This window comes from Panthera uncia, assembly GCF_023721935.1.
Source record: "Panthera uncia isolate 11264 chromosome C1 unlocalized genomic scaffold, Puncia_PCG_1.0 HiC_scaffold_3, whole genome shotgun sequence".
Lineage (NCBI taxonomy): Eukaryota > Metazoa > Chordata > Mammalia > Carnivora > Felidae > Panthera > Panthera uncia.
The window spans coordinates 30,684,413-30,705,782 of NW_026057584.1; the positions used below are offsets into that span (position 1 = coordinate 30,684,413).

Here is a 21,370-nt window from a genome sequence, read left to right on the forward strand (position 1 = left end):
ATATATATATATATATATATATATATACACACACATACACACACACACACACACACACACACACACACACACACACACAATACTCCAGGACTGGACTTCTATATCTGGTCAAAATGGAGTAAAAGGGAACAGATTTACAATCCCTCTTGAAAAAAATAAGTAAATACATAAAACATGAAACAATGGCAATTAAGATTTTAGATGTTAGGCAGCAGAGACAGAAAACAAGTGAGGTGAATCTACAATTGTTCTAGCTTATCTTCTGGAGAAAGTTTCCAGGCTGTGGTATAGGGATGGAAACACAGCGGAGTTCAGTGAGCACCCGGTCTAAGGACTTCGAGCTGGATGTCCAGGGAAGCTAAGGTAGATGTAGTTTGCTGGCAGAGAACTGGAGAGTATACAGAACTCTTTCTGAGATCTGCAGAGAATCGCCTCGCGTCTCCAGTTGAATACTGATGATTACACACATGTGAGGAAACTACCCACGACCCGGAAAAGAACCACCCAAAAGTATAACAGGAAAAGTGTCGCAAGTTCACACAGAGCTGGGAATAGTATCTATTCCCAATAGCCAGAGTAAAAAGCTTCATAATTGAGGGCCATCAGTTAGAATATGAAGAAAAACCTTGTTTCGATAGTGAAAAAACAATTAACCCCAGATAACATAGCTCTGGTGAAATGCATACATTTTTGAAAGACACAAATTACCAAAGCTTATGTAGGAAGAAATATATAAGCTGAAAGACCCTATAGTTTTTCTGTTTGTTTTTAATGAATTTGTAGCTGGAACTTTCCCATATAAAAAACTCTAGACTCAGATGGTTTCACTGATGAATTCTACCAAACATTTAAGGAAGAAATCACACTAATTCTATAGAAATTCTTTCAGAAAATTCAGAGGAGGGAGTATTTCTCAACTCATTCTACGAGGCTGGTTTGATGTTGAGACTAGCACCAGACAATGACATTATATGAAAGCTATTACCTAGTATCCCTAAAAAACATAGATGCCAACGTCTTAATCCTTAAGCATGTCTGCATGGGTTATCACTTCAATATTCAGCAACAGTTGTTCATTATTTTCTATGTGCCATTGACCAAGTTAGTCTATAAAAATCTGGTGTTCAGGGACTGAGCAAGGTGAAGTGAACTTTGCTGACAACGTTTTTCCTAACACTAGACTGGTGTCAGAGGAGTGCACGTCTCCTCCCTTTGCCTACACCATGAAGTCATACTTCACCAACCCAGTCACATATGTAGATCTTCCTGCTCCCACCTAGCCCTCCTTTTCTAAGCTATGACTTTATTTTTTAGATAACAACACTACATGTCTGCAATTTTCCTAGTATTAACTTCTTAAAAATCTTTGAGACTTTTCTTTGTATTTCTAGTTAGAGATGTCCATCCATATTCTTCAGGTTCCAACTGTGTGCCAAATTCTAGCTTTCTCAGGTTAAAAAAAAACTTACAGTGGAATCTACAGTATAAAAATATTGGAAAATGACCATAATTAAAAAACAATACTACTAGTGGCTAATACTAATTGAGCACTTGTAATATGTAGCTTCTGTCCTATGCACTTTATAGTTAATAACTCATTCAACCCCAACAGCGACCTGTAAAGACAGGTATTATTATCCTTTATTATTGGACTTTACAGATAAAGAAACTGAGGCATACTTCACAAATGAAAGATCTAGAACTAAAATACTGCACTCTTAGCCATTCTACTATATTTGTGATAAGTCACAGAAGAGTTTGTTATATTCTTTGAATATGAGTAGCATGAATGTAAGAAAACATTTTATAAACACTTATATGTTAGGAAACTAGTATCCTTTATATTTGAATATATGTTATTAATAGAAGTCTTTCTGTGGTGAGAAATATCAACAAGTGTTAGCTGTAATTTTAACATGTTTGGAAATTTGAAGTTCTAATGGGTTCAAGCTAACATATTCATCCCCATTTCACAAATGAGATACCATCAGAGTTAAAAGCCAGACTTGGAAACTTGCTAGTCAAATGCAATTTGTTATAACTCCCCGAGCCTCAATCTCATCATATATGAAATGAAGATAATATTGGGGCATCTGGGTGGCTCAGTCAGTTAAGCATATGACTTCAGCTTAGGTCATGATACCACAGTTCATGAGTTCCAGCCCCATGTTGGGCTGTGCTGACAGCTAAGAGCCTGTAGACGGCTTTGGATTCTGTGTCTCCCTCTCTCTCTGCCCCTCCCCTGCTCATGCTCTGTCTCTCAAAAATGAATAAATGTTAAAAAAAAAAAAACATTTAAAATGAAAATAATAGTGTTTCCTCCAAAGTCTTAAAGTGAAGACTGCATGTGTAAATTTATGCAAGGTACTTAGAAGATCATATAGTAAGTGCTTAATAAATGTAGACTACCATCAGCATTATTAACAGGGACCTAAATAGAAAGGCAGTCTAACATGATAGCTAATAACGAGATAGATGTGGGTTGTAGTTCAGCTTTACCAGGCAAGTTACTAAGTTCTTTTCAACCTTACTATCCTTGTGTGAAAAAATTAGATAAAAACACTACACAAGGAGTTGTGGGGCTAAATGAAAAAAAAAATGTACAAAAACACTGAGCACAGTTGAAGGTACTTATTTCTCAATAAATGAAAACTTTTGATACATGAAATTGTGAGAGTGGTAGCAGTTGTGAATTTGATGGTGGTATTTAGGATTTAATGTACCTGGGATTATAAAGGACTAGAGGTGAAAAATATTTGAGAGAATACTATGCCTTCAGGCAGGCACTTCGAAGCGTTATCTCCATGGATGATCCCACATCTACAGCAGGTCTTATCTCTCAGTTTACCTGTCTCTAGTTCATCTTGTAGTGTAAAAAAAAGGCAAAGGAAATATAGCACTCAGACAATATAGCCTTATTATGCATAGTTACTCTGAAAAAGGGATTCATACAAAGATAGGATTTTGTTATTTTGCGTTTGTCTTTTTTTGATAGACATAAGTTATCCCATTAAATCTAAGCCAACTTAAGTATTGCACATTCCTCAGCCATATTAGGTTAAACATGGTACTTCCTTACTTTTTGACTGCACACTCTATTATTCTTAGTGGGAATACTTATCATTATTTTAATTGACAATTTGAAATTCTTTAGAACACTATTTCAAAAAACAGTATAGAAAATCCAAATGGGTGATAGGCATAAAAATTAGGGGTCTTTCTCCAAAATATTCAGTGACACAGATGTCTATCTTTAGGACAGAAGATAAATGAATAAACATAATAGAAAAGAGAGGGGACTGTAATGACTTAATTAATAGAATACACTTTATTTAAAAGGTTAAATTGGGAACAATCATCTTTTATGCACACGCTTAGTGCTGGGAAGTGATTTAAATAATAGTAGCAAATGAGAAAATGAGGTAAAATTACACACACTACCACTACTTTTTTTTTTTAAATGACAAGTGTTATAATTAATACTCAACTTCCTTTATAACTCACATTACCTTAGAACTACTATAAAGTTATCTCTGGGGGGCTGGAGCTTAAGTCTAGTCATTTCACTGCATAATATTTGGATAGCACAGCAATTGGAATGGTAGCAGTATGAATATGACAGGTGTGTCATATTCAGACGCAACCTTATTTACAAGAGGTTGAAAAATGAGTGGGCTGGGTGTGGTAAAGGTCTTCCATTCCAAAGTGGTGAGGGACCAAAAGCACCAAGTGAGAGAGTGTTGATGGATCAAGAGTCACAGTTTCTTGTTCTGGTTCTGATGATGGATTTTTTTCTTTCTTTGGTTTGTTCATTCCTTTTTTTAAGTTTCCAGAACCTATTGTATTCCCTTTTTCATCCTTCAGTTTTACCCAAGGACAGGTACTACTTGCTCTTGATTACTTAAAGGGATATTACGGTAATCAAAGCGACATCAGTGAAATGTTGGGACCTTCTGAAGATGAAATTCATGGACATTTCTATTGTAACTGTTATTAAATACTTAGAGAGCACTGTGGACTTGCTCTTTTTTTCTCTGAATTTATTTAGATAATGGGATTTCTATACTGAGCTCATGCTTCCTGGCCTTCAACTCAAGACTGATGGACACTGATTTAATTCTTGTAAAGTGCTTCATAAGCAGGACACTCTTTGGTTTGGATGTTGGTTAATTCCCTGGTGCATCCTCGGGTTCAGGAAGACTTACTTGAGAAACACAGCAACCGGATGGCCCATGTTTCTAGTTATCTTGGTTGTAGCCCTCTGAAGCTAATTAGAACTGCTCAACATTTAATGGCACCTTTTTACAAACTGTGGATAAACACACAGAGTCTTTTGACTCCACCAGGATCATTGTTAGAATTGAGAGAAACCATAAACCAAAAAAATATGGGGAGAAAATCTTGGAAAAAGATGGCACCCTGAGAGCTTATTAGAGACAAACATTAAAGTGCTTATAATACATACATTGGCTTCCCAGTAGGATACATTTATGTTAATACGGTGATCACTTAAAATATTTTATTCTTTTGTCAAGCCTTCTCATACACTTCAAATGCATTCATTCTCACTGGGGGAAAACAATCCCCTTGCTTATTGATAGCATTTGATACGCATTCTATAACATAAGTGACTATTAGGGACTGCACTTGCTTAATAAAAATTTGCAGAACAGTGGCAGATTTGGTGAGTTAATGGGCCCCATATGCTCTACTTATGCTGACAGAAGACAGTGTATTGCTAACATGCACAAATCTCTTCAGATAAAAACTGCCATCAGCTACAGTTACTCTTTTTGAGAATGCCAACACTATGTCATGAATGGGAAGATGCAAATGTGTTCAGATTCCCACTACTTCATACTGAGATACTTTGATGCAAAGCAGCACTCTAAAATATGATTCAGTGCATGTCTTTCATGCACAGAACTCTGTTTCATTTAATTTTTACTTCCATATCGTTGACATAGTAGAGATTGCAGTTTTGAAGGTGATGTTTGGTGCAATAAAAATCTATCTTCTAATGAGGCCATAAATACTTCTCTTTGGGTAGTTTGCTAGGAAACTAAGTATCAAGTAATTCCTTGATGGTTAATAAACTTGTTTCCAAGACCTATTCCTTCAAAACTTAAAAAAAAAAATGATGTGGTTGCCAATATTAAGAATCAATTTTCTTCTCTTTAACAGATCAATTTCTGTGCCACTGATTGATTTCCAGAATTTCTGAGAAATACAAACCTATTTCAAGCTGTAAATTAAGTTCTCTTCTTAGTAACCATAAACTATTACTGCATTAATTTATTGTGTTTTCTTATGTCAACGGCTATTTGGCATATAATGCTTCTCCTTGGGGAGACTTTCTTCTGAGTTTTCAGTACTATGAATTCTTAAGTGTTGAAAAAATTCTTCCACTTCTTGAAACAAATAAAAACTACAAAAGCAAACAAATGAAACAAGGCTTTTGCTGAAAAGAGGGTTAGGGAATTAGCACAAGATGATGATGCAAATGTTTATCTCCCCATCTCTCTTGGGCAAGTCTCCTCTAAAGCATCATGTTCACCTTTGGATGTGCTCTCTGACAATATGCTAATTTGAACTCAACAGCTGAAGTGTTCTTCTAATACTATAGGGTATCCCCAGCCACTGTGCCTCAGGATAAAAATGAGGGACCCCCTCCCTCAGTTATCCAATTTTTCATATCTTCACAACTTTTCAGTGATCTCTTTAGAATTCCCTTTCTTTCTCCACGAATCTTAGAAGATCTTAAGTCGAAGGTTAGGAGAAGTCCAATACTTTTCATATGTTCTTACACTCTTGTCGTGATCTCATCAAGAACATTGGAAAAATCAAATCATTCCTTCATAAATTTGCTAATTCATTTGTTTTGAATGCATTCAATAAACCCTGTCTTTTCCAAAAACAATCAGATACTCAATGCTGGGGTCTAATGAGGAGATGCAAATAAATAATACATTGATATGGTACAATGAAGTAACTAGTACAATAAAGGAAGGATAAGCTTTAGGAATATGGTAGAAGGTTAGACAGACATGAAGATTCAGAAAAGTAAATAAAGGTTTCAGGCGGCTGAATATTCAAACCAATTGGTCTGTTTGACAACTTTTAGCATCGGGAGCATCTTTACTAGTGATGGCTAGGGAGTAGCATGAAAAGAGTTGAAAAGCTGAAGCTTTGATGTCAAAGGGACCTGGATTGAGACACTACTTACATGCATGGCTATGGACTAATTACTTAGTCTTTTCAAGCTTACTGAACTCATTTGTAAAATGCAGATAATGCCCCCTACCTTCAGTATGGGGCCACTTAGAGGATGGCAAAAACTTATCATAAAATCTAGCAGGAGCAGTTGGTCACAAATGGATTCTGATTTTCTTTCACACCCCACTGCTTTTGCTAGGTTCTCTGAACTCTGGCACAGAAGAAGTATGTATCTGAACAGGCGGTGCAACTTCATACATCTATACAATGTACAAATAGCACATAAAATTCCTTCCGAATCATAATGAAAATTCATTCATTCTCCTGCTCTGCAAACATCCTTTAAATTGCACTTAAATGTCACCTGCTCCAAGTCGTCTTCTTAGGCCTCCAGGCTGAGGTTAGGGACCAAAATTTATAAATTTCTCAATTATTTGTGTATGGGTCCATTGTCCTCTAAAGTATGAGCACCTTAAGGGAGGTACATGGCTTGTTTTTCCTTGTTAGCTTAGAATCACGCTTAGCACTTTTACTCACTAATGCTTGCTGAGTGAATGGATGCAGCATATGTAAGAGTAAAGGAAGCAGCAATCTGAATAGGCCCCTTTATCCCAGGGCTCTAGACTAATGGTTGGGACATATGTTTAATTGTGGTGTATATATGGTGAAATGAATGTTGAAACACACACATGTATAAACCTAGTAAAATTCCTGTGGTGCAATTTGCAGACATGTTCCTGGCAAGCAAAGGGTAGGAAAAGGTGACTGGAGTCAAATTCTTAGACTGGTCTAGATAAAACCCAAAACATGGTAAAACTGTTTGGAACAAATACAAATTCACTTATATTTTAAGTGGTGAAGTGTGGGAAAAAAATATAATTGATAGACTAGGCATACCTCATTGTCCTTCTCTAATAAACGAGCTCTATGTAATTGACCACTGGGGTTTTAGTGCTTCTGTATTTAGTTTTTGGTTTCCCGGCACTAATCTCACTGTGGCTCTTTCACGTGGTAATGACACTTAAAAGAGCAGTTCATTCTGTTTACAGGAAATATTACATTTCCAAAAAAACCTGGAATACTTGGTATAGAGGATACGCTTTTCAATACACAGAATGTGATGAGTTTCCAAAGCAGCAGAGTAAATAGAGGTCTGTTACATGACAGTTTCAGAAGCAAAAACCCCACTAGCATTTAAAGTTGCTTTTATTAAACATTGCATTAAACTGTCTATAATATTTGCATAAAATATAAAGGACAGCAAAAAACAGACACTGTGTTTCAGCTACTAGGTTTAAGAATATTATTTTACCTTTGAAATCCATGGGAGCTCATGTCAATCTTCTTCCCTTTCCTCCTTACTCAAAGGTAAGCACAATCCTAAATTTTGCGTTTTATCATTTTTCTCCTTTCTTCATAACTGTACCACAAGTTTGTTCCCAAATAACATTGTTTAATTTTTTATCTTTCATTCTATCAAATACTTTTTCTGTATCGACTGATGTGATCATGTTTATGTTTTAATCTCTTAATATGTGACTTATATTGATTTATTTCACATGGTAGGCCAAACCTGCATTCCTGAAATAAATTCCACTTGATCCTGCTCTTTTTTATACATTGTTGGGTTCAAACTGCTCAAATTTATAACATAGTTTTGTACCAGTTCATGAAGGATATCAAGGTAAAGGGTTTTTTTGTTGTTGTTGTTTGTATTCTAATGCTCTTTTCTGGTTTTTGTATTACAGTAATGCCAGCTTCATAGACTGAGTTGGGGAAGTACTCTCTCTTTATTTGGAAGTGTTTCTATAGAATTCATATTATCTCCTCCTACTATTGTTTAGTAAAATGCACCAGTAAAGTCATCTGGATCTAAAGTTTTCTTTGTGGGAAAGTATTTAACTGTTACTCAATTTCTTTAATAGCTATAGGGCTATTTAGACTATTTCTTCTAGTGTGAGTTTGATAGTTTATCTCCCTCAAGTGATTTGTCCATTTCATCTTAGTTGTCAAATTTGCTGTTCATAATAGTGCCGTGATATTCTTTTATTATCTGCAGAATCCATAGTGATATCCCCTCTCAGTCCTGATAATGTTCACAGGTCTTATTTTATCCTAATCATTCTTGTTAATGAGGCATCTTTATTGACCTTCTTTAAAAACTAAATTTTGGTTTCACTGATTTTCTCAAAAATTTTTTTTCCAGTTCATTAATTTCTACTCTTTTATGATTTTCTTTCTTAGGCTTAATTTGGTTTGAATTTACTCGTCTTTTTCTATTTTCTTAAGTAAAAGCTGAGATCATTGATTTGAGACCTTTCTTCTTGTTCTAATATTGTTCAGCTTTATAAATCTCCTTAGTGGCATCCCACAACGTTTTTGTCTCACAGATTTTGATACAGTGTTTTCATTTTCATTCAGTTCAAATACTTTCTAATTTTTCTCTTAGTTTCTTTCTTGTTCTATGTGTTACTGACAAATGTTATTTCCAAATATTTGCAGATTTTCCAGAGTTCTGTTTTTGAATTTTAATTCCGCTACAGTGACAGATTATAGGTTGTATGACTCGAGTCCTTTCAAAATGTTTGAGACTTATTTTTTTGTGCTTAGGAATGCAGTGAGATTCTTGGATTTGCATTTCTAGCTTTCATTAAACTGGGGGAAAGTTTGGCTATTATTTATTCATATATTTTTTCTCTAATTTGGGGACTCCAATTGTATGCTCCTTAGGCCATCTTGAAGTTGTCTGTCAGTTCACAGTTCACCGTTCATTTCTGTGTGTCTTGTTTCTCTTTTAGTTTGTATAGTTCTATCACTATGCCTTCACATTTACTTATCTTGTTTTCTGCAATATCGAATCTGCTATTGATTCCACCCAGTGTATTTTTATCTCACACATTAAAGTTTTCATTTCCAGGTAATTTAAAAAAATACTTTCCATGTCTCTACTTAACATGTTCAATTCTCCTTCAGGTTTTTGAATGTATAGAACACAGTCAAAATAATTTTTAAATGTGCTTGTCTGCAAATTCTAACATCTGCATCAGTTCTGGTCTTAATGATTTTTTTCACTATGTGTCATATTTCGATAGTTCTTTGCATACATGATAATCTTTTATTGGATACTAGATATGTAAAATTTATCTTGATGTTGGGTTCTTGCTATTTTTATATTCCTTTATATATTTTTATATTTTTGGAATATAGTTGAATTACCTGGAAAGAGTTGATCCTTTTGGGATTTGCTAACATTTTCTAGGTAGGATCAGAGTACCCTTCACTCTAGGCTGATAATGCTACACTACGGAGGCAATGCCCTTATGCATACCCTATCCAATGTCCTATAGATTTTAAGATTTTTTTTCAATCCTATTGGTGGAAACAGGTACCTTTCTTGGTCCTGTATGAGCACTGGGTACTGTTTCCTGGATATTTGGGGGGAGTTACCTTCCCAACCTTGGTAATTTCCTCACCTGAATGATCTGATCAGTACTCTGTGTAATACTCAAGACAGAAGCTCTAACTATACCTGGAGTTCACTCCCTGTGCAGATCTCTCTTCTCTGGTACTCAGCACACTCTAACCACTTTGCTTTCTCTGGACTCTAAGCTCCATCTCCTCCATGCATGTATTAAAAATAAGACATGAATCTTACAACAAGTTCCATGGTATAGTATTGCTTAATTTCTCTGGAACCAGTAGCAAAATAGTTCCAATATTAAAAAAAATGGAAACATCTTTGTCCTTTTTTTGAAACCAGTTTCCTAAATCACAGGAACAATGGCCCTAGGACAACCTGATTAACTGTCATCCAAAATACAACAGGGAGAACACCAAAGTGAGAATGTGATCAGCGACTGACAGCAATATTCTTTGGATGTCTCATTACTCTTACTTTCTCCCACAAGGGGATATCATGTGATCAATGTTGAAAATATGAATTAAAAAATTTTTGGCATATACGACCAAAGAGAGAATGCAGCTGTGGACTGAAAGGAAACCATGTCTAAACTCAGGACTATTCCCCTGTCCAGCGCACATGCTATCATCATGGGTAACTGTCACAAGTCTTCCTTCCAAGAGTCCTTACAACTGGATCCCAGGCTTTTTCCATTCCATAGCTGAACTTTGGCCATTGCCTCAAATTTGCTCTTGACCTACCTCCATCTCCCCAAGTCTACTATACTGATTTGCCACATCCAGTTTGACCTGTTCTAAGTATCACCTTCATTATTTTTCTATCCTACCTCAAAGCTTTCACTAAATTCAACTACCGAGAAAGTAATTTAGTCTCCTTAGCCCTGTATTCAAGGCTTGAACCCTTTACCTTTCTCTTTATCTTTTCCTCTATGCACATTTTACTGAAGTCATATACAGTGATTCCTACTTTCTTCCCATCTGTCTTTACCCCTGTTGGAAATTCATCACATGTATAAACACACTTACTTCTCCTGGGCCCAGCTCTCCAGGATAACCTCCTCTTTGTAGAATATTTTCTCCATCTCTGTCTCCCCCAGAAGATACTTTGGCTTTTCCTCCAAGCAAATGTACCACTTTCTACTCTGTATCATGTTGATTTGTGGGCAACTTCACTGAAGGGAAAGATACTATTTTATTCATCTTTGCGTAATAAGCCATTACAGATTACAAAGGTTCTCAAAGATCAGTTGTATGCAATCTTTAAAAAAAAACTCTACGACAGGGAAAAGACTACATGTGTGAGTTCCCTTTAAAGAAAGTTCTCTGTGATTTCTTGGGATCTACCAGGGATAGATTATTTCTATTACTCAGACTACGAAAATGCTCATTTTTCTTACACCCTTGATAGATATTTCTATCACCATCAAGAAATTGGGGCTGATTAAATCACAGAAAAAAGGGGGCAGAGGCTACCCTATGAGTAACATAATAGACATGATTATCCACTATTAACCAGCAAAACATCACACCTATAATTTCACTAGTTATAAATGTACATTTCCACAAAGTGATTCTATCCTTAACAGGGATAAGGAGGAAAGAACCAAAACTTATTACCAACTTACATGTGTCAAAAATCATGCTAAGCATTTTAACACATGTTCTCTTATTAATCCTTACAAATTCTCTGTGAGTTGGGCATTATTATCTCCACTTTACAGAGGAGGGAACTGAGGCTGAGTAGGATTATGTCATAAAGTTAGCAAGTGGGGCAGCTGGAATCTGAAGATTTCCTGATTTCAAAGCACAAATTCCTTCTATTATATGAGTCTTAGAGGTAAGGTTTTGCTAACGGTTTTACCACCAAGTAGTATATATTTCACTAGTCACCACACCTGCTAAGGTAGAATTTCATAACAAACTACACAAAAGAGTACCTGATGTCTCTCAAAAATGGTTGTTGATACTGTCAGAAGATAGGTTAGTCCTAAGTTGTTTTCAGCCTCATACACCTGGAAATTGTTACCAAGGAGAGGTATAGACTATTGTTCCGATGATGTCAGAACAGTGGGAAGGGTAAAAAAAAAAAAGACAAATCTAAGGGACATCATAGAGAATTTATTGCTTGGACATAGGAATGAAGCAACAGAAAGGAGCACAGAATCAGGTGTGTGGTCTTGTGACTGAGGGATGCCATAACTGAAGAGAAGATAGAGGGAAGAAAAATGGTGTAGGATCAAGCCACATCTTGAAATAGGAGAAGCAGCATGGAGTGCCCTGGGATTCACATCTCCCTTTCTCACCTCATACTCCTCAACCCCAGCTTTTTAATGCAACTTAAGACAGGAGTTAACTTTTCTGGCAGCTAACATGATCTTACTGTCAATTAAGATCCTGAAGTGCTTTTTCTATTAACTGCTGTTAAGCCAGGTCTTTGTCCAACAAAGGTCTAGGGAGAGACAATGGTGTGCCAGACATAAGGCTAGGCACTGGGACTGTGGAAGCAAACAAGATAGTCTATGCCTGGAACCAGAAGTGTTTCTATTACGCAACTAATCACAAATAGAGTGAGAGGTATTCGCACAGCTTCCCAATCAAAGCTACCTTCAACTTTCACCTGCACAGGTTTAATAACCCCCTAACTGATCTTTGAGATTCTGCACTTACTCCCTATAATCTATTTTTCCACAAAGAAGGTAGTAGAATACTTTAAAAATAATAAACAAAACAAAAATCTTATGATGACAGTCCCATGCACGAAGCCTCCCCGTAGCTTCCAATCACATTTAGGAGGAAATCTAAAAACTTATGATTGCCTTTAAGCCCTGCCTTGGCTGGTGTCTCGGGGCCTTTCCCAACCTTATTCTGCACAGCTCTTCCCTTGCTTAGCCTACTTCACCCATTCTGGCCTCTCTGCTCTGCAGTTCCCCAAACATGCTGAGCAAGTCCTTCTTCAGAGCTCCGGGACATGCTCTTCTCCCTGACTGACTGTCATGCCATTCCACCAGATAGCCATATAGGTTACTGCTCTCCTTCATTCACATCTCCATATTCATCACATCATCAGAGAGGTCCTTCTGGCCACCTTACCTAATGCAGGGCTTCCAACTCTAGCTCTCTGTTGCTACTTCCTCATTCTGCTTTAGTTTTCGACAAAGTACTCATGACTGCCTGACATCTTCTCCACTAGAACATAAGCTCTATGTGAACATGGGCTTTGTTTTGTTCACCATTTTGTCCCCAGGGTCTAGAACAGTGCCTGGTACATAGTAGGCACTCAGTAAATATTTGTTGAATTAAAGGAAGATGATTAGGCAACCTCAAAAGTTGAGACTAACCCTCATTCATGGATTGGGTCTTCCTGGGGGCTTTAGGGTGAGTCCTGAAGAGGTAGAGAGAAGCATGAAGATGATGTTTGGAAAGAGGCAAATGATGATGATGTTGGGAAAGCTCCCAAACAGGTTCCACAGAATGCAAAGGTCTTCCATAGAGCTGGAGCACTCAGTGTGACAGGGAGATGGGTGGGAGACCAGGTGAAGTAGAAAGAAAGGGGTCAGTCGTGAAGGAACCCCAAATCACATTAATGAGTTTTATCTTTAACCTCAAGGCAATGGGATGCTGTTAAGGGCTTTTTAGCAAGGAAGTGACACGATCGGATTTGTGTTTTAAAAAGATCACCCAGACTGTAGCGTGGAAAATGAGCTGGATGGGAGTAAGGCAGATGTGATTTTTTTTTTTTTTTGAACCCAAGTACAGGAATTTAAATTTACATTTATCCCTATTAAATTTAATCTTCTGAATTGCAGCTCATCAGTTCTCTCTGTTGAGATCTTTTTGAATCCTGATTCTGTCATCCAATGCATTAGCAAACTGCCGAGCTGTGTGTCACCTACACATCTGACAAGTAAGCTTGCTATATCCAAGTCATGTGCAGGGCTTATGTTACTGAACACCATCCCTACGCTCTTCATGGCACTTCTGCACACGCTTGTGGGAGGGGCAGCTGGGCAGAAACATACACCCCCATCACTCAACATCGTTTCTTCTTGTAAAGTTAACTGGCCAGCCCGGAACTAAACTAGAACCCTCAAAATCTAGTAACCCGAGCTACTCAGGATTTATATGTGCCTTTTTCCTAGAGCTTATGGGCTTTACGCTAAGACAGCAACCCATTTCACTCCTGCATGTATTAATTTTGGCACCTGGTTTCTGGCTGGGGATTGTATAGCTGCTTCTGTTCTTGGCTACAATAAGTGCTATCAAAAGATTTCTCTTCTGGCATGAATTGAAGTATATAATACCGTCTATATTTCTGCCCAGAATTGACTAGCATCTGTTTAATATGCAAACTGTGCAAAACCAGGGCTACTGGTATGTAATAGACTTTGAAAAGTTGTCATCCAGATTCATTGTTTATTAGAGGATATTAACTTTGGAGGTTTATGTGCTGTCTCTTCAACTCAGAGAACACAACCATTCACTTAAATGGGATGCACCAGGTCCGCACACACTCTAGTGAACTGATCTGGTATTTTATACCGATCTATTCGATGAGCTCATTTAAATCAGGCTCCTTTTTTGCAGAAGAGATGATTACACATACATATTAAATATCCACTATCTTTTGGGAAGCTGTTGAGGTATATTAAGAATCTCAAACAAGGTTGAGCTAACAGAAAACATTAATAGGAAAAAGAGAAAGTGGAGAGACCCAGAGTCCAAAGTGACTTCACAGGCAGCAATTTTTCAAACTCTTTTCCTTAGGCCAGGGGTTTCTTTGCAAGCCTCAGAGACTGCTGATGAAGGAAGGGGAAAAAGGAAAAGTACTGGGCTGTAACTGCAGTGCATAATCCCATCCTACCACCTTTCCCTCATCCCCCTACTCCGATTCTTATATTAAATAAACTTTCTTGCTGTAAAAATTTAAAAGAGATTTGGAAAAATGGATTTAAAATTATTGGGGTATGAATTACTCATTTAATAGATATTGACTGATTTTTTGGCAATCCTTGTGAATACCGAGAAATTCTTGTGAATTGGAAAAACATCCCCAAATAACTGTTTTCAAATGTAATGATTTTTTTTTTTTGAATTGTGAATGTAACAATTAGCAAAATTGGCATAGGGTTATATTTCAAGGATTATTCAAACATTTATTAATTTCAAGTTTCTGGCTTTATTTTCATACCTCAGAGCCAATAATTTTTTTCATGTCTTGGATACTTTGGTAGGTTCTGGTAAATCTCCTAGGCTCTAGGCCCTGTGCCTATAGCAACTAACAGAGGAAAAAAATCCTTTCCTGCTTCAATCAGAGAAATTGTTTCAGTAACTCGGAATGTGAAAATATAAACTTAAAACTACTGATTTAGGTCATTAAGAAGAAAAAAAACCCTCTTTTGTTGTTGTTCCCTCTGGGCATCTCCCTCCTACACGTTGTGCCTTCACTAAATTCTCCACTTTGAAATGGCATCACCATTGTCCCAAACACCTTTGACTCCTTGCCCTATGCTCCAACCTAAATATAACTAGTCAAGCTTGAGCTTGACCATGGGTAGGGGATCAGGTCACTGCTCTCTTACTGCTTTTCTATGGATTATACATTTCTATCAAAGTAGGACTGGAATAATAGTCTCTAAAGATGAAGACCTACGACTCTTAATCTCGGGGCTGTAAACTTGAGCTCCATGCTGGGTGTAGAGATTATTTAAAAAAAAATAATAAAGATTAAGATCTAAAAGAACTAAGAAATTCTGCCCAACTCATAGAAGTCTCTCTGCACTTCTGTCTACCAGCAGTGACCAGAAGCTCGCCACCTTACAGGGGAGAAATGGCAGACATTATTGGCTGGATGACCCAGTGTCACCAACAACTTCATTCTCCTGGCCAAAGAAATAAAATTGGAAGTTTGCTGGGCAGCACTCTTTATACAATGTCGGATTTCCTGATATAAAGGGAAAAACATTGGAATGTGCTATTACCCTCTGCCCTTCCCCCTCTTTTTTTTTCTTTTTGCCTGGAACATGGGTATGATTGTTGAAGACACAGCACTGGGCAGTAACATTACAGATACAAGGACAAGAGCCAGAAAATCAAGAATGCAAAAAGAAAGGAACATAGGTCTTTGATGGTTCCAGTCAGTCACTGAACTGGCCCCACTCAGATTTCATGTCATATATGATCAATAAACTCCTGTTTATTATACCACTGTTGGTATTCCATTGCAGTGGAATGTGCTCCAGTTTAATACCATTTCAACTGGTAAAGAGTAACTTTCTGTACCTGAAATCTGTTAGTATACATATCATTTTTCCCATAAATATTCTTAACCTGTCTTCTAAGTGATAGTCCTCAATGATAAGAAATCAGCCAATAAAACCCTACATTCCTTTTCCTTTTCAGAGTTAAGTATCACCATCTCTTTCTACCATGGACAGGATTACCTGTTCTTTTAATTCTACTTTAAAATTATTTTACTGCTTCCAATTGATTTTATTCTAGTTGTAAACGTAATATGTATTTCTGTTAGAAGATTTAAAAAGTACAGGAATGTATAAAGATAAAAATTATCCTTGCAACTACCACTAAAGAAAAAACAATGTTAACACTAACATATCTCTATAGTCTTCTCAACTGATGTTTTATCATTGACATTTTTCATTCATTAAATAGTCTCAAAATTTTTATTGGTTGCATAATGGTCTATTATATCTATTAGTTCAATAGCCTATAATTTCACAAACTCTCTAATTGCTGGGAAATTAAGTTCACTATAGTGAAAAATCCTTAAACTTAAATCTTGATTAAATCAAGATTAATTCTTCCAAATGGAATTACTGGATAAAAGATAAAAATAGTGCTAATATCCCTTATGGTGGTGCCTTATGCAATTACTACACTGCCTTGCAGGTAAGTAGCATAAATTTAAATATCCAACAAACATGTACTGTGATACTGAGACATGTATATTTCAGCATCTGCGAATGTTTGCCAATATCTCAATTTTCTTATTTACTTGTGAGGTTGAATATATTTCATACACCTTAGGCAACTAAATTTTTGTGTGTGTGAACTGTCTGAGCAGATACTTTCCCAATTTTGTACTGGAATATTTTCTAGTAACTATTTAGAGCTCTTCATATATTAAAGACATTAATTTTTTGTCAAGTATTTTATAGTTATTCCTTTATTCTCATGAACAACAAAGAACATGTGGATAATAGGGAGTGATTATTAAAGTGGTGTCTCTTAATCCTATTTCAAGAATGTGGAGTTTCTAAATTAATTAACACTTCAGGATGTGGATTTAAAGAGGAACAATGTAATCCAAAGTGAACTCTTAGGAACATTTCTTAGTTTTACCTGCATTATCTATAGCTAATGTGTTCTCCAACTTAAGAAAAAATATCTTCTCCTTTCACTCAAATAGGCTTACATACTTTTCTTATATACCAGCACTTTATCTTCACAATGAAACTTCTAAAACATACTTAGAAAAGTACATGATAATGATATATTGAACACCTGTTGAAGATTATCACATTCTTTTACAGATATTCCCAATCCATTAATGATGAAGCATATTTTCAGTTTTTCCAGTGGGGTGGATGATTTGATTGAGCTGACTTTAGAAATGCGTGCTCTTAATGACCTTGTGACCTAATTTTCAATATAATAACATCTCTAGAATACGGTTTGGTCATGAATAAGCACTGTAAGTACTTTTTATAAAGGAATACAATTTATATATTTAAGGGGCTAGTTAAGAGTTAACTTATACATCAATATCAAGTAGCTATGTTTGGGCATTGTACAAATCAGGTTACATGAATATAGGGCATTTTAAAGTTCGTCATTTGTCTTAGCATACTAGGCTACAGTAGATTGCACTTGTATTGATAAATTCTTTGATTAAACCTAAATACAAAAATTGCTTTGTGGATAAAAATGTGCATAAATTATGAAGTTGTGATGGATGAGTCTGTACCACATATTTAAACTATGGAGAATATTTTCAATTTATTTTGAGTTGTGTTCTTTGATTCAGGATTTTGTGGAATCACTGTAGGATATTTGCCATGATGACTAATACTGTGTGACCCAAAGTGAGCAAAATCTCTGAATATTCAGCTTACGCAATATTTGTCACAACTCACATGCAATCAAATTGCTCTATAGTAATGTAATTCAATTTCATGTTGCTGCAGGTAAAAGCAAGCAGTTCAAGCATGTTTTGAATATAATTCCCATGGCACTAGGTTTATGCACATACTATACTTATTCCTCTGCAAAGAGATTTATGGAAAATGAAAATGAGATTAATAAATAAGCACCCAGATTTGTTATAAAAATATTTGTCTTCAACTTTTTCTAATTCTATAAACAAAAGGAATAACTTAGAATTAGATAATATAAATGATATATATTCCTTGAGATAAAATTAAAAACCAACAAAAGGAAGATAAAAAGGAACACGAAGGGAAAAGAATGTCAGTGATAGAACACTAAAAAGGGCCACAAACAATCTGATCTAATTAACCCTCTCTAGCAGTGCAAGTGAATTCACATGATCTAAATCAATTATGTCAAGTGATTGCCTAATTTATTCATAGATTCCTCCAATTAGGAAATAAAGCACATAGTCCTTTTCTTTGAGTTTTAAGCAACTGCTTTCACTCTTTTCTATGTAATGAAATTAAAGCCCTTGGCCTTCAACATTTCCTGAGTTTGACTCTTTCCTTAAATCTGTTCATTTCTATGAACCTTCCCCAAACACTTTCAAGTGAACAAAACTAGTTTGGGTACCAAGTGAATGTGAGCGTGGGGTGCTGCTATAGGGTAGACACCCTCCTAAAACATCTTTACCCCTATTCTATTTTTGCTACCCAAACCATTTGTTTACCCTCTTATTCATTTATCCGTTAATTATTTGTTTGCACTTTAATTCATCTGTTCAAACTTCTGATGTAAAAAAAAGGGGGGGGGGACCAGCCTACTTAGTGAAGTTCAGCCAAATGAATCATTGAGATCAATGGGTTTCTGAGACTGCCCCCAGATTGCTCTGACACTGTCCATCCAAACCATTCATCTTGGATTCACTCAGCACCTGCACATTCTAAGCAGTGAGATGGGTGCTAAAGAAGTATAAGGTATCGCCTTGAAGAGGCCTGGAGTTTGATTAGAGTGGAAAAAAAAATTCTCAGTGGATACCCAAAAGTGTGTGCAATTCTGAGCTAAAAATAGTGATACCAGTGATAACTGCTTTAGGTATTCAGAGAAAGAGCTGGAACAGGCAAGACTTGAGTAGGTCCTGAACGAAAGATAGAACTTAAAAAGGAGAGAAGAGTGAGCCTTCCGTTTTTTAGAGTTAAGACTGGGAAATTAATAAGCCTCTGTTGAAACAGAAAGGCATCACAGTTGAATGTACCTGAGTTCAAATCCTGGCTCTGCCACTTAGTACCCATGATCCCTCACACAAGTCAATCTCTTTAAGTCCCATATACATCATCTGTAAAATGGCAATAGAATGACCGTGCAAAACCCCATGCCCGGCATACATCAAATGCTCAAAAAATTTTAGCTACTACCACGATAACAGTTCCTACTGATGCTTTCTTTTTCCTCTTCTAGATGATAGTCATCATCACTGCCTTGAATGTTGGGGCCGAGGAGTTTAATCTTCTCGCTGCACGCAAAGGGAAGTCAGTGGTTTCTAGCCACTGACCATGCAGTACAATAGCAGAGGTTATTTTACTATGCACGTGCTGTTCTTTCTGAAGCACCTGCATGCAGTGAGGCACACGCTGCCATCAGAGGTTCATTCCTGCTCTGTTACAATACGGCCGGTTCTTTCATCTGCTCTGCAGTCAATTCCTACTTTTTTAGTGGCCATGGACACCTCTCTACCCTGGAGGTTCTCTCTCGCACCGCATCCCACTTGTCAGGATTGCTCCACATGTCCTAGCTGGTTGGTGACCCTTCCCTCACCCTACTCTGGCTGGTGCAGGTCACCTTTAAACCTCACAGACACAACTCCTCTTTGCCAAGGACACTCCCCAGAGTACCAATCCTATGAGACGGTGTGTGCTCCAGGTTTCTGTGATCAAATGAGTTTGGGAAACATTGCAAATATTGTATCTTGAAGACTCGTGGAGACCATCTTAACACCTGACAATATACATAAAACCTATTAAAGATTGTGAGCAATCTTATGTTTAAAAAGCCTGTTTAACTCAGCACTTTCCAAACGTACTTGACCATTTTTTACTCTATCATTCAAGTCACTACTAAGCCATCCCATCTATTTTCAGTTACATTTCATGTTCATCTACTTTTATATGAACAAACATATTCTTCATTCTTTGATAAGGCTTCATTACGAGCCTATAGCTTGAGGACTTGGCCATTTGTGATTTTCTGCTCACCTGAGTACAGAGAAAGCACTGAGACTATTTACCTGGCAACTACTGATTTAGTAAAGCCTGGAAATAGGAAATCCCTGATGTAACCTATTTTGCACTCCATTTGGATGCTACAATAATTTTTTTTCCAAATTAAAAAAAATGGGCTGTTTTCTAATTCCTCGGTATACCCTTTCTTTGCCTTTAAGTAATTTCAGCTGGAACCTTTGCAGGCTCTCACAATTCTTCTAAGACAATCCTCAAGTGCTTGGGGATTATGCCAGTTACTTTCTGGATCAGCAGAGGGTAGATCAGCTATTCCCAGCTCACGCGAAACCATCACTCTTGATTAGTCAATTTCCAACTTGATCTCTGTTTTAATTTTCACTCCAATTTTAATACTTTCATTGAATAGAGTTCCTAGTACCCTTCTCTTATGAACACTAGAAACCAAGTGGGTATTGAAATATTAGCCTTTCCAGTCTTGTTTCCTTTCTCCTCCACTTGTAGAAATGTATGCATGTTGTACTGAAGATTCTTGGCCAGTGTCTTTTTTTTTTTTTTTTTTTTTAAATATCTAGACATTTGTACCTCTTAATCCTCTTCACCTGTTTTATTCATCTTCCCACCCACCTCCCCTCTGGCGACTGCCAGTTCATTTTCTGTATTTATGAGTCTGGTCATTTTTTTTTTTTTTACATTCCATGTGTAAATAAAATCATATGGTATTTGCCTTTGTCTGACTTATTTCACTGAGCATTAATACCCTCTAGGTTCATCCATGTTGTTGCAAATGGCAATATCTTATTCATGTTCTGGCTGAGTAATATTCTATATGTATACATACCACATCTTCTTTATCCATTCATCTATCAATAGGCACTTAGGGTGCTTCTATATCTTGGCTATTGTAAATAATGCTGCAATAAACACAGGGGAGCATGTATGTTTTAAAAATCTGTGTTTCCATTTTGTATGGGTAAATACCCAGTAGTGGAATTACTGGATTATATCATACTTCTATTTTTAATTTGGTTTGGGAATTTCCATACTATTCTCCAAAGTGGTAGCACCAATTTCTACTAATTAGCACCAATTAGCACTAATTCCTACTAACACTGCAAGAGGGTTCCTTTTTCTCCATACCCTTGCTAACACTTGTTATTTCTTATCTTTCAGACAGTGGCCATTCTGACTTGTGTGAGGTGATAACTCATTGTGCTTTTTTTTTTTCAACGTTTTCTTTTTTATTTATTTTTGGGACAGAGAGAGACAGAGCATGAACGGGGGAGGGTCAGAGAGAGGGAGACACAGAATCGGAAACAGGCTCCAGGCTC

The 21,370-nt window shown here is 36.6% G+C and overlaps 1 protein-coding gene across 3 annotated transcripts in view; it reads right to left on the minus strand.

Annotated features, from left to right (window-relative positions):
* Positions 1 to 21,370, minus strand: part of PARD3B (par-3 family cell polarity regulator beta) — a 1,005,179-nt gene that overhangs the window by 349,321 nt on the left and 634,488 nt on the right. The window lies entirely within an intron of this gene.